Consider the following 10,021-nt stretch of genomic DNA (forward strand, 5'->3'; position numbering starts at 1 on the left):
CATTAATTTATTTCTGCTAAAGCTAAGAGCGCTGACCCATAAAATGAGCTAAGATAATACTGACCTTAACATGGTCTTCTGCACATGGAGGTAATTGCTAAGGCTCCAGATCAATCAATATTGACTTGGCCATTTTTCCTCCCTGCCTTTTCCTCTCTCACACCTACCGACGGTGGAGCTGAATGTGGAAAATTGGCTTCAGACGGATGGAGAACACATCCCTGATAGTTTAACCTTTATCTCGCCAACATGTTCACTTATCTGTACAATTATAGATTTTGCCAGTCAAGCTGTTTCACACAAAAATCTGTTGAGTGTTAAAAGACGCAGGGGGACTACAGGCTAGGCTAATTGTGAACTGTGTGTGTCAGCTGAATTTTAGCCAGAAAAACTGATATCACCATACAATTTACAGACAGACACAGTCATGAGGTTCGCATCCTTTGGCATATGCCATAATGGGATTGACATAAAAAAATAAATAAAAATAAAAAAGATACTTGGGCAACAAATCAATGAGAAAACAAGCATGAAGACACGGTTACAAAACTTGCACACACAACCACACACTCCCCGCCGCTGCAATCTCTGAACACTTGAAGGCATTTGATTCCTTTTTTAATTTTTCCCAGGCAGGGACACAGACTTTAGCAGGCATTTCCATCTCGACTTGATAAATCTCACAATCTTCTCCTCCTCGCCACACTGCAGTAATTTATTTTCTATCTCTCAGAGCTATATTTTCCAGCTAATATGTCATTTTTCTCCCCTACAACCTGACAACGGATGCCATAAGGGATGATAAGAGTTGTGAAACCTTTGCACTCTCCAAACAGAACGTACCTTTGGGGCTTCCTTTCCCTGCTGTTTCTGTAAAGAAATGCGGATTCCACAGGCGCTCGAACTAGATTTCACACAATTTGGGAACAATTAACTTTGCCTGATAGTTTTGTTTACTCGATTTGGAGGAAAAATGCGTTTAACAACCTGCGTCTGATGAAAGCAACACAAAATTTCAGTAAATTAGAATACCATTGAAAAGTGCATTTATTTATTTGATCCAATTCAAAATGTGGAACCCATGTATTATACAGATTTATTACACACGTAACGATAAAGAGTTATTTTCTTTTAATGTTGATTATGAATATCATGATTATGGTGTACAGTTAATGATGACCCAAATCCATTTTGTAGGAAATAAGAATCACACATAGGAGTAAAGAAGAAAAAAAAAAAGTGATATCAAAACATATTTACTGTTTAATTTTCAAAAGAAACAGATCCCTGAATTAGTCACTTAGATCGGTTTTCATACCCAGATGAACTACGGTTCTGGATCACAAGAAGCAAATTAAAGGTAAACGCAATTTCACAGAAACTATGATCTCACTGATTTACAAAGCCAGCTTGTACAAAAACCAATTTGTGCTCCGTGAGTGACGGGAAAGCAGTACCCTTCTGGCTATTCAACTCGCCCTTAATTTAAATTCGATAAGATTTCTTTTGGAGACATTGTCAGGCTGATGTAAATTTCGGAGGCAGAACGAGCGCACCGCTGGCTTAACTTTGATGAGGTGCTAATATCTAATATCAAAAAGCAGATAAAACTCTTATTAGCCCCACTGGTCTTGCTGGAGTGGAAACTTATTACAAAGAGGAGATGAGATGAAAGGAGATGAAGTAATAAGAGCGCCGGGGGCTTTGTTACATGTCCTTAAGCTCTCTGATGGGGTCAATTTAATTTTGGGACCTAAACGCCGAGGGTTTACACATGCAGACAAGCCGACATTGTCTGAGAGATCTAATTTGAACTCTCATGCTGTGCAGACAGCAACATCTGGGGGATTACAGTGTCTCGAGCCAGAGGGAGTTTGATAATCGCATGTCATTTTTGGAGTTATGTGACCCTGCCAGCTTTGGCTGTTTCCGAAGGTCTTTCAATTCCATCAAATGTTTGCGAGATAAGTTGGCTGTATTCATTTCAAGAACTGTTTTTTTTTTTGTTTTTTTGTTTTTTTTTAATGAGGATGGACCGCAGTGACTGTCTTTGTCTCGTACGATTAATTTACGAGTTATGATGAAAAGACAGGAACTCTAATGGCAGAAGCATGAAAAACAGAGTATTACCTTTTTTAAAAAAAATGTGAACACTTAAACAAGTAGGAAAAAAAAAAGGTTCACGTTCTGATTAGAGTAAAATTACATTCAGTTATATAAGATATGAGCAAGAGATCTTAAACTTGATTTAAGGGGATGGACTTTTATAAGCAATATGTCAGTTAATTACTACCAGTTTGTGCTTCCATAAACAAACAATATAAAAATATGGTTTACAGTAATCTGTTCTGAAAAATACAGGCTACAAGTTTGGTTTACAGTAGCCTTACTTTCTGTTTTAATTAAAAAGCCAAAAAGGATTTTTCCACCAAACCACTTCTATAATTTAAAGAACATTAATGTGATGCCTCAGAAAGTACCAAAGGAACCAAAGAAAGTAAGTAAGTCAGTAAGTAGTGATGCAAATTCAGGCATACAGCATCCCAACAGATGCAAAAAAAAGCATGGAGCAGAGAATAATGAGTGGTGCCCATTTCCCACCTGTTGCTGTGCACTGCTGCTCAGCTGGCAGGAAGAAGCTGCTAGACTTTCCAATCAAAACAAAAAAAAAGATAAATGCAGTTCATTTTTTTCAGGATGCTTTGGAAGCTATAAAGGGGCACAACCCATTACTTTAATAAAGGTAACTTCATTTTAAAACTACAACTGGCAAACTCTAAAAATATGATAAATAATGCACATGAAGCACTTAAAGGAAATAATTAACTCCAAGGGTTCAAATTTGTTCAGCTAACTGATAACCAAAAAAAGCTAAGAACATTGTTAGAACATCTTCATAAAAGTATTTTTTTTTATATATTTATTTGTTGTTGCTGTTTTGTTGTTGTTTTGTTTAAGCCAAAAAATACACTCCAGGTTGCTACATTCAGCAAATACAGGTGAAATTATTAGATTTTTTTTTTTTTTTTTTTAACACAGTAGAGTTCTGCTCCAATTTCAGAACAACCTCACAAAACATTTGACAAGCGCATTAAACCAAGATGAGCCAGGAACCCTTGCGGGGGGATTCAAACTCAGGTCACTGTGTCTGTTGGGAACTTTTTTTTTTTTTTCCCAACCACTAGGCTTCGCAGCTGTAGGGATGGAGGGCACTTCTTGTTTAAAGGTCTGAGATGGGCCTGATCATGTGAAAAGGTTGTCCGATTGGCTGCAACTAATTCCCATTTCATAAGGTACCTCATTTAATAACAACTTAATACAGATGGAATGAGAAAAAGGGTTAGATGTAAACCTGGGGGTTTCCAGTTCATCATGTCAAAATAACTTTGTTGAATATCCTCCTTAGTCACTGGTTTTATATATCTAAATGCAAATGCAGCCTTACATGTACAGTAGTGAAGTAAAAACAAACAAATATAAAGACCTGGGTTTGCTGAAAGCACACAGTAAGCACAGCATTTGTACATCACCGATCGATGCTCTGGACCAAGAGAAATGAGCTTTTGGCTCTGTGGGTGAGGGACAGCGTCAATATAAAACATCCACTCTAAAAAACAAAGTCGGAAAACACCTTCACTTCGTGCACTGTGTCCCATTGATTTCTCTTCAGCTCCACAGCGATTCTGCAGCATTTAGACATTTAACTCCCTTTCAAGGAAAGTCATTACACGGTGGAGCGTTTAATTAAGCAGCCGCAGCGGTGCAATCTGAATGATTCACTGTCTAAATGTGGATCAACTTAGCATATTTGTGCCTCTGCAGTCCTTAGAGCTGATTCTTAGATGGGAGATTTATGGCAAAAATGCCGCCCTCTTTTAGCTTTCGGCATTTTTAACATTTAGCAGCACACGCTCTATGTACTGTAAGAGTTAATTAAGAATCTGCAAAGATCTGGAGTAGAAGACGCAAGGTGTTCACAGTTGACCTGTTTCCAGAGGGAAGTGAACCTAGATTTTAGGGGCATGGCCGCAGCTGTGTCTGAGGATGCTGTGAGGAGATGTCCTCTCCTCCTTATCCCTCTGTGAACAGGGGCCACGGTTTAATACGTGTGGACGAAGCTTGTGTGCACTTGGATAGACTTTTCCCAAAGGAGATGAGCTTTAGTGACATTAAAATTCAGCTTGACGTAGCTTCTCTAATGAACTTCAGCTACGACATTTTAAAGGTGCTACCTTGTCACACTTTATCAGCCCTTTTAAACTCAATGCCTACCACAGAGTAGGCCCTTTAAGGAATGTCCTTAAAGGGCCGGTTGTGCCACAAGGTATTGATAAAACCAATTAAAACTGTGAAAATATTGATAAATAGCTGTTCCTCTGGGATTTTGTGATCGTTTAAGTTTGTTTTGTTTTTTTTAATCAAAATGACAGATTTTGTGGTGAACATTTAGAAATGCGTGTTAGGAATTTTTATTACTCCATCACTCGCAGTATCAGTTACGAATTCAATGTTTTTGACCAATTTTGAGAAAATTTGCAGTAAAATCAGAAAATAATTTGGAAATTTGTTGATTTTGTGTGAATTTTGCAGATTTGTGAAAAACAGGAAGGACTTATTGATGTAATTTGGAGACTAGAGGGGCACATAAAAAGCTACGACGGGCCATATTTGGCCCCCGGGCCTCGAGTTTGACACCTGTGTAATATTCTAATATTAAATGGCATATTTACATTAGCTGCAAGCAAGGAATCTTCATTATTAACACAGATAGAAGCTTTAAAGCATCAGAGTGTGTGTGTGTGTGTAATTAATCTATACAATATGTTTCACTTACTGATGCATATAAACTTTCTCTTAACATTCCAGTTTTTTCAATTTGACTGTATCTGATGTGTGGACACTAGAGATGTACTGAGCAATCGTCCAGTGACAAGAATTGGAGGACTTTTCCCTGACCAGAGATCAGCTGTCAACGGTGAATGCACAATACCAAACTTAAACCTTAACACTCCTATAATTCTTAAAACACTCTTCGGTGTGGAAGTTGCCTCAGAGGAGAGAATGCTTTTACCTGTCATTTATTTCTCTGTGATATGTTGAATCAGCGTTTTATTTGGACTGCAAGACGGCGCGAGAGAGCAAGACCTTCAGTCGATACTAGGAAGACTGAACGGCGTAAAGTTACACCGTTTATCAACCCCATGTCAACCTCCGTATTACAGGAAATGTATCAGAAACATTAAATTAAGGTGAACATCTACACTCTCAAATAAAGTGGACTGCTGTCGCATATTAATGATCAACGTGTTTAGCAACTCCGAACGGCCTCAGCCTGATGCAACTTACTTCAATACTCCCAGCAAAATGTTTCCAACATATTTGTTCAATGTTTGGAGAGCGATGTTGAGAGGCAAACAGAAAGCAAGATTAGTTGAAACAAAGCCAGCAAGAAACGGGTCGAAGACAGCAGAGAACACAACAAACTCCCCCGACAGTTTTAAATTCATAGAGAATATTTTAATCCTGTGCAATTTTAGCATGTTTTATTCAGACAAACAAACCTTGTCTTACAATGAAACTTGAAGGCATTTCCATTAAAAAATAAAAATAAAAATAATAAAACTGTTTCAAAAACTTGAACTCTGACATTCAAAACTCAGACTACATGTGTTAATCAAAGTCAAAACTTAATCCAGGCCTGATAAGATGCTCCATTTAACAAGCTCGTCTTTAGCGGGGGGGCCCGATCAGGTGAAATGAAGAGGAACTGATTGCTTGTGGTGATTGTGCTGATTGCATTTTAAATTTAAAAACTTTTTTTCTCCCCCCCTCGAGCGTGCGGTCCCAAACAGCCGTGGCTCACAATGAAATCCCGATGAAATGCCACCATCTCTAAATCTCAGCACACTGTCACATCTGGTAATTTGTCTATTTATTGATAAGTGAAGGCACGGCGCAATGTATTCATTTAAATATCGCAAAAAAAAAAAGTGGCAGCAGAGACTTGCTGTTTGCAGAACCTAATGCTTCTTTTTTTTTTTTACTTTCACTGGTGAAAGTTATGAAAGTTCTACTAAAACAGAATTATGCCAGACAGATAAATAAAGCAAAAAAAAAATACTGATTGTGTTGCATTGTGTAATCAGTGAAAAGCAATTTTCACACTATGCTGTTTGTATATTGCCTGAGCAGCACTGTTCATCAACAAAATCCTGATTTTGCAGGGACAAAGAGTTTAGCATTTCTGACTCTGAGTGCAGCCAGATTTCAAAATGACTAGGATCTACAACGCAATCCCCCCTCCAGTCAAAGCATGGGCGATTGTGCAACAAATGTCACACAGATGACATTTGGAAATATTAAACTAGACCAGCAGGCACTGAATTAAGTATTTCTCAGTAAAAAAGGTTGTTTTTTGGGGGTTGGGGGTCATATCTTTAGGCTGCGCTGAGGGAGGCGGATCATGTGGAGTTTTTCCACAGTAGCTGACAGGTATTGTTTAAAAAAAAAAAAAAAGTAAGAACGAGAAAGAATGAAATAACGATAATATGGGTGAGACGCCAAGCCTGGCTGTTTTTATTTCGACACTGGACTGAGCCCAAGCCGAGTGGGCATTCAGAAACATCACGCTTACAGAATGAGTAACCGTGTGTTAAGGCAGGATCACACAGGGAGTGAGAGTAATCTGCGATATCAAACCAATGTAAAAACCTATTTCAGATGCACAAATGCGAGACTCGCAAATCAGGCTCTCTGGTTTTGTTGCAGCCTGGTGGGTTTAATATTCAGGGACAGTTATCCGTTTAAGACTGGAAAATCACTCCTTTAATGCGCTTCGTATTCATTTTAAACAACGTAGCACTCCGCAGAGGTTTAACACTCGAAACACAGTCGGTACCGAGCTTTCATACGGCTTCATAGCGACACGCACGCACAACGTCGTTCACATAACGGATTTCCCATCGTTTCGAAAAAGCTGCGTCTGGACAAAAAGAATCACGGAACACGATCCGAATGATTGTCTGTGTTTGTGTTTGAGATTACAATATGGCTAAACTATATCACCCCTAACAAGTCATCTGCCTGAAATGTGTGGCTGCCGTGAATCACTTGAGTATGCGAAGCGCAGTAGTGTGCAACGAATTGTGCTGACAGGTCAATTTTGGTCAGTGAGTATAGCAAACGTTTCATATTTAACATCCTGCCAGCAGTCACTAATGAGCACCGACTGAGTAACTTGCAAACATTAAGCGTCTCCTTTTTTTTTTGCATTATTATTATTTTTAAATATGAGGTCCAAACATTTTCTGCAACATTCTATTTCAACCTGTAGATTAAATACTGGTTGAGTAAATGTTGGCTCTCTCCCTGTTTTTTTAAATTTGGCTTGATGAACACGAGCTGCTTTCATTCATGCCGTATGGATACATTTGACACAGACCTCCTTTAATCATTTAAAGCTTTCTGCCTATATTTTTTTTTCCATGGCATCTTTTCTTTTAGATTAATTTCTCACAAATTAATCAAACAACAGAACCCGCATGTGTTATATGAGCCACAAATCCTATTACAAAGAGAAAGAAAATAACAGTGTCTTAACCCTTGAATTTAAATACTTAATAACAAATCAAAGACCTTTTATCATACACTACACCAGCTGAATATAATAATTTATATAAAAACTAAGTCTCAAACCCCTGAGGTCAATGGAGCTCTAAAATATTCAAAAAGTCAATTTCGTCTTCATTTACATGTCCTCTTTCTCCGCTAATGAGTAAATGAGTCTTAATATTCATTAGAGGATGGCACACACCTAAAAGATAAGCCACACAGACAGGAGGAAGGGAGGCCTACCTTGAGGTTGAAGGTGTGAAAGTCATGGAACATTCTCTCTCCCGAGACCTGTGACAGAGCGAGGGGATGAGACGTCAGTCATGATTAGGCCAAAGCGCAATTACAGACCAACTCCTCTGACAGTGATTGATCAATGAGGAACTCCTTTAATGAAGACAAGGACTCCAGGTCTTCCAGGAGCAAATTGGCAAAAGTGAGAGGTGGGGACGGTGTCCCAGACTGCTAAGGCGCTAAGAGGATCATCCTGTCTGCAGAGGAGCAGGGATTGATAGCGATACAGTATGCACAAGTGGCTGATTGACTTGCAACTGAAATGCGCCGGGGCTCTATTAAAAGTTGCATGATAGTTTTGTCCGTCACTGCCACACTTTTTCAGCACAACGCAGTTCAGGATTTCAAATGAAAAGTTTTTTTTCTAAATGTTCTTCAAATCCAAGATACACATGTGAGGTCAATCAGGAGCAAATACAGAGTTTGAAAACTTGCTTCGCGTTTGGCTTTTTTAAATGGGTAAGACTTTTCTTCACAAAGTACAACAAGATCAATAAAGCAGGTGTAGATGAATAAATACAAGAACGCGTAATTAAATAAACCAACCCAACACAGTCAACCGGAAATTAATAACATGTATAAAAATCCCTCCACCAAATATACTAGCCCAAAATATATAGTAAACAGTTCATCAGGCAAAAGTTCATTTAAACAGTTACATAATTAATCACATCTATCTTTCAGTAATCCAACCTTGAATTTCAGGATATTATTTTAAGAAGTATATTTCTCTACAAAACTCCCAGATAGTATATACATATAATAAATTCATATATTTCTTCAACTTAAATGTCGAAGCATTTTTATTACTTCCTTTTTCCCTGGAGTATAAGTATAACGTGACAAAAATGTCCATTTCTTTATAACAGGAAAGAAAGGAGAGCATGCGATTCAAATACGGCAAAAACATTTACACGAAAATACCTACTTGCACAAATTTGCCCTCGACAACAGGCAGAGAAATAATTAAAGAAAATACTGTTGAAGATTAGAGTAAACTCTGAGGTCACAAGCAAAAATAACAACAAAAAGTTGACAGACCATTATTTGCACAGATCAATTTCGCATGTAAACTACTGAGGTTTGTTTTGCCAAAAATTAAATGAAGTGTTGTGAAATAAAAAAAAAAAAACAGCAACCTCCACCCACCCTCCTGCAACAACAACCACCACCTCTTGTTAACACAGATAGTATAAAAACTAAAATATCCCCAGATAATGGAATATGTCTGTTTTTATACCTGCTCAGTATGTAGCAGTCAGCTTTCATAAAGATTGCTATATTCTCATATGAATGGATATTTTCTTATTCAAACTAGGAAATTTCAGAAAGAAAAAAAAAAGTTTCAGCATCGCTCTGTCCACAACTTCGATGGGAGGAAAGTTACAATTTGCCGACATACTATATAACACACAGATGTTCCTCTGCTGTCAAATTTATGAAAATGTTTGGTGCATATTGAACAAACAGCTGGCAAATAACACTGTTTTCATAATATGTTGTGCAGATGCTCCGTCTGAGCTCAGGAAGTTTTCCTGAAATTGGCATGCTACTTTTGGTTTATGTTCTTTGTATTTGAACAAAGAATATAATGGACTGCGCACAGCAACGTTACCGTACTCGGATAGTCTGGTGACCGCTTGGGAAGAAAAAAAGAAATGGCAAAGCAAAATGACCTTCTGGGCAGCAATCTTGATCGAAATGAGCATCAATAAGAGGAGAAGAGGGACGGCAGCTTGAAAGAGCTGGAGGAGTTTAATGGGCCAGTCAAAAAGCTGAAAAGTGTCGACGTCGTTAAGAGAGCTCCAAAAAAGAACAAGATTGAAGCAATTGCTTCAAAACAGTTTGGTGTTACATTAAGTGCAAGGTTTTAGTCGTGCAGTCGGTGTTGTATACAACTAAGTAATATATTTCAGCATAAGATTCTATGTAAAATCAATACGATAGGTTGTTGTTTTGGATGTACAACAGTGATCAGGGTGAAAGCTGTTCCCAGATACTGATCCTCTGTGCTACTCTGACGTTGTTTGCAAGAAGGAAAAAAAAAAAAAAAAAAAAAAAAAAAAAAGAGCAAAAAGGCCTTTTAAAAATTACCGCCTTTCTGGGTTGGGCTGCA

The 10,021-nt window shown here is 38.1% G+C and overlaps 1 long non-coding RNA gene across 1 annotated transcript in view; it reads right to left on the reverse strand.

The window, feature by feature from the left end:
• LOC106954093 (uncharacterized) overlaps positions 1-10,021 on the reverse strand; it is a 268,751-nt gene that overhangs the window by 31,351 nt on the left and 227,379 nt on the right. The window contains exon 8 of the long non-coding RNA XR_001426301.1: positions 7,855-7,902. This is a non-coding gene — a long non-coding RNA (uncharacterized LOC106954093). The remainder of the gene's footprint in view (positions 1-7,854; positions 7,903-10,021) is intronic.

Source organism: Poecilia latipinna, unplaced genomic scaffold (genome assembly GCF_001443285.1).
Source record: "Poecilia latipinna isolate Pla-1442-1.1 unplaced genomic scaffold, P_latipinna-1.0 Scaffold627, whole genome shotgun sequence".
Lineage (NCBI taxonomy): Eukaryota > Metazoa > Chordata > Actinopteri > Cyprinodontiformes > Poeciliidae > Poecilia > Poecilia latipinna.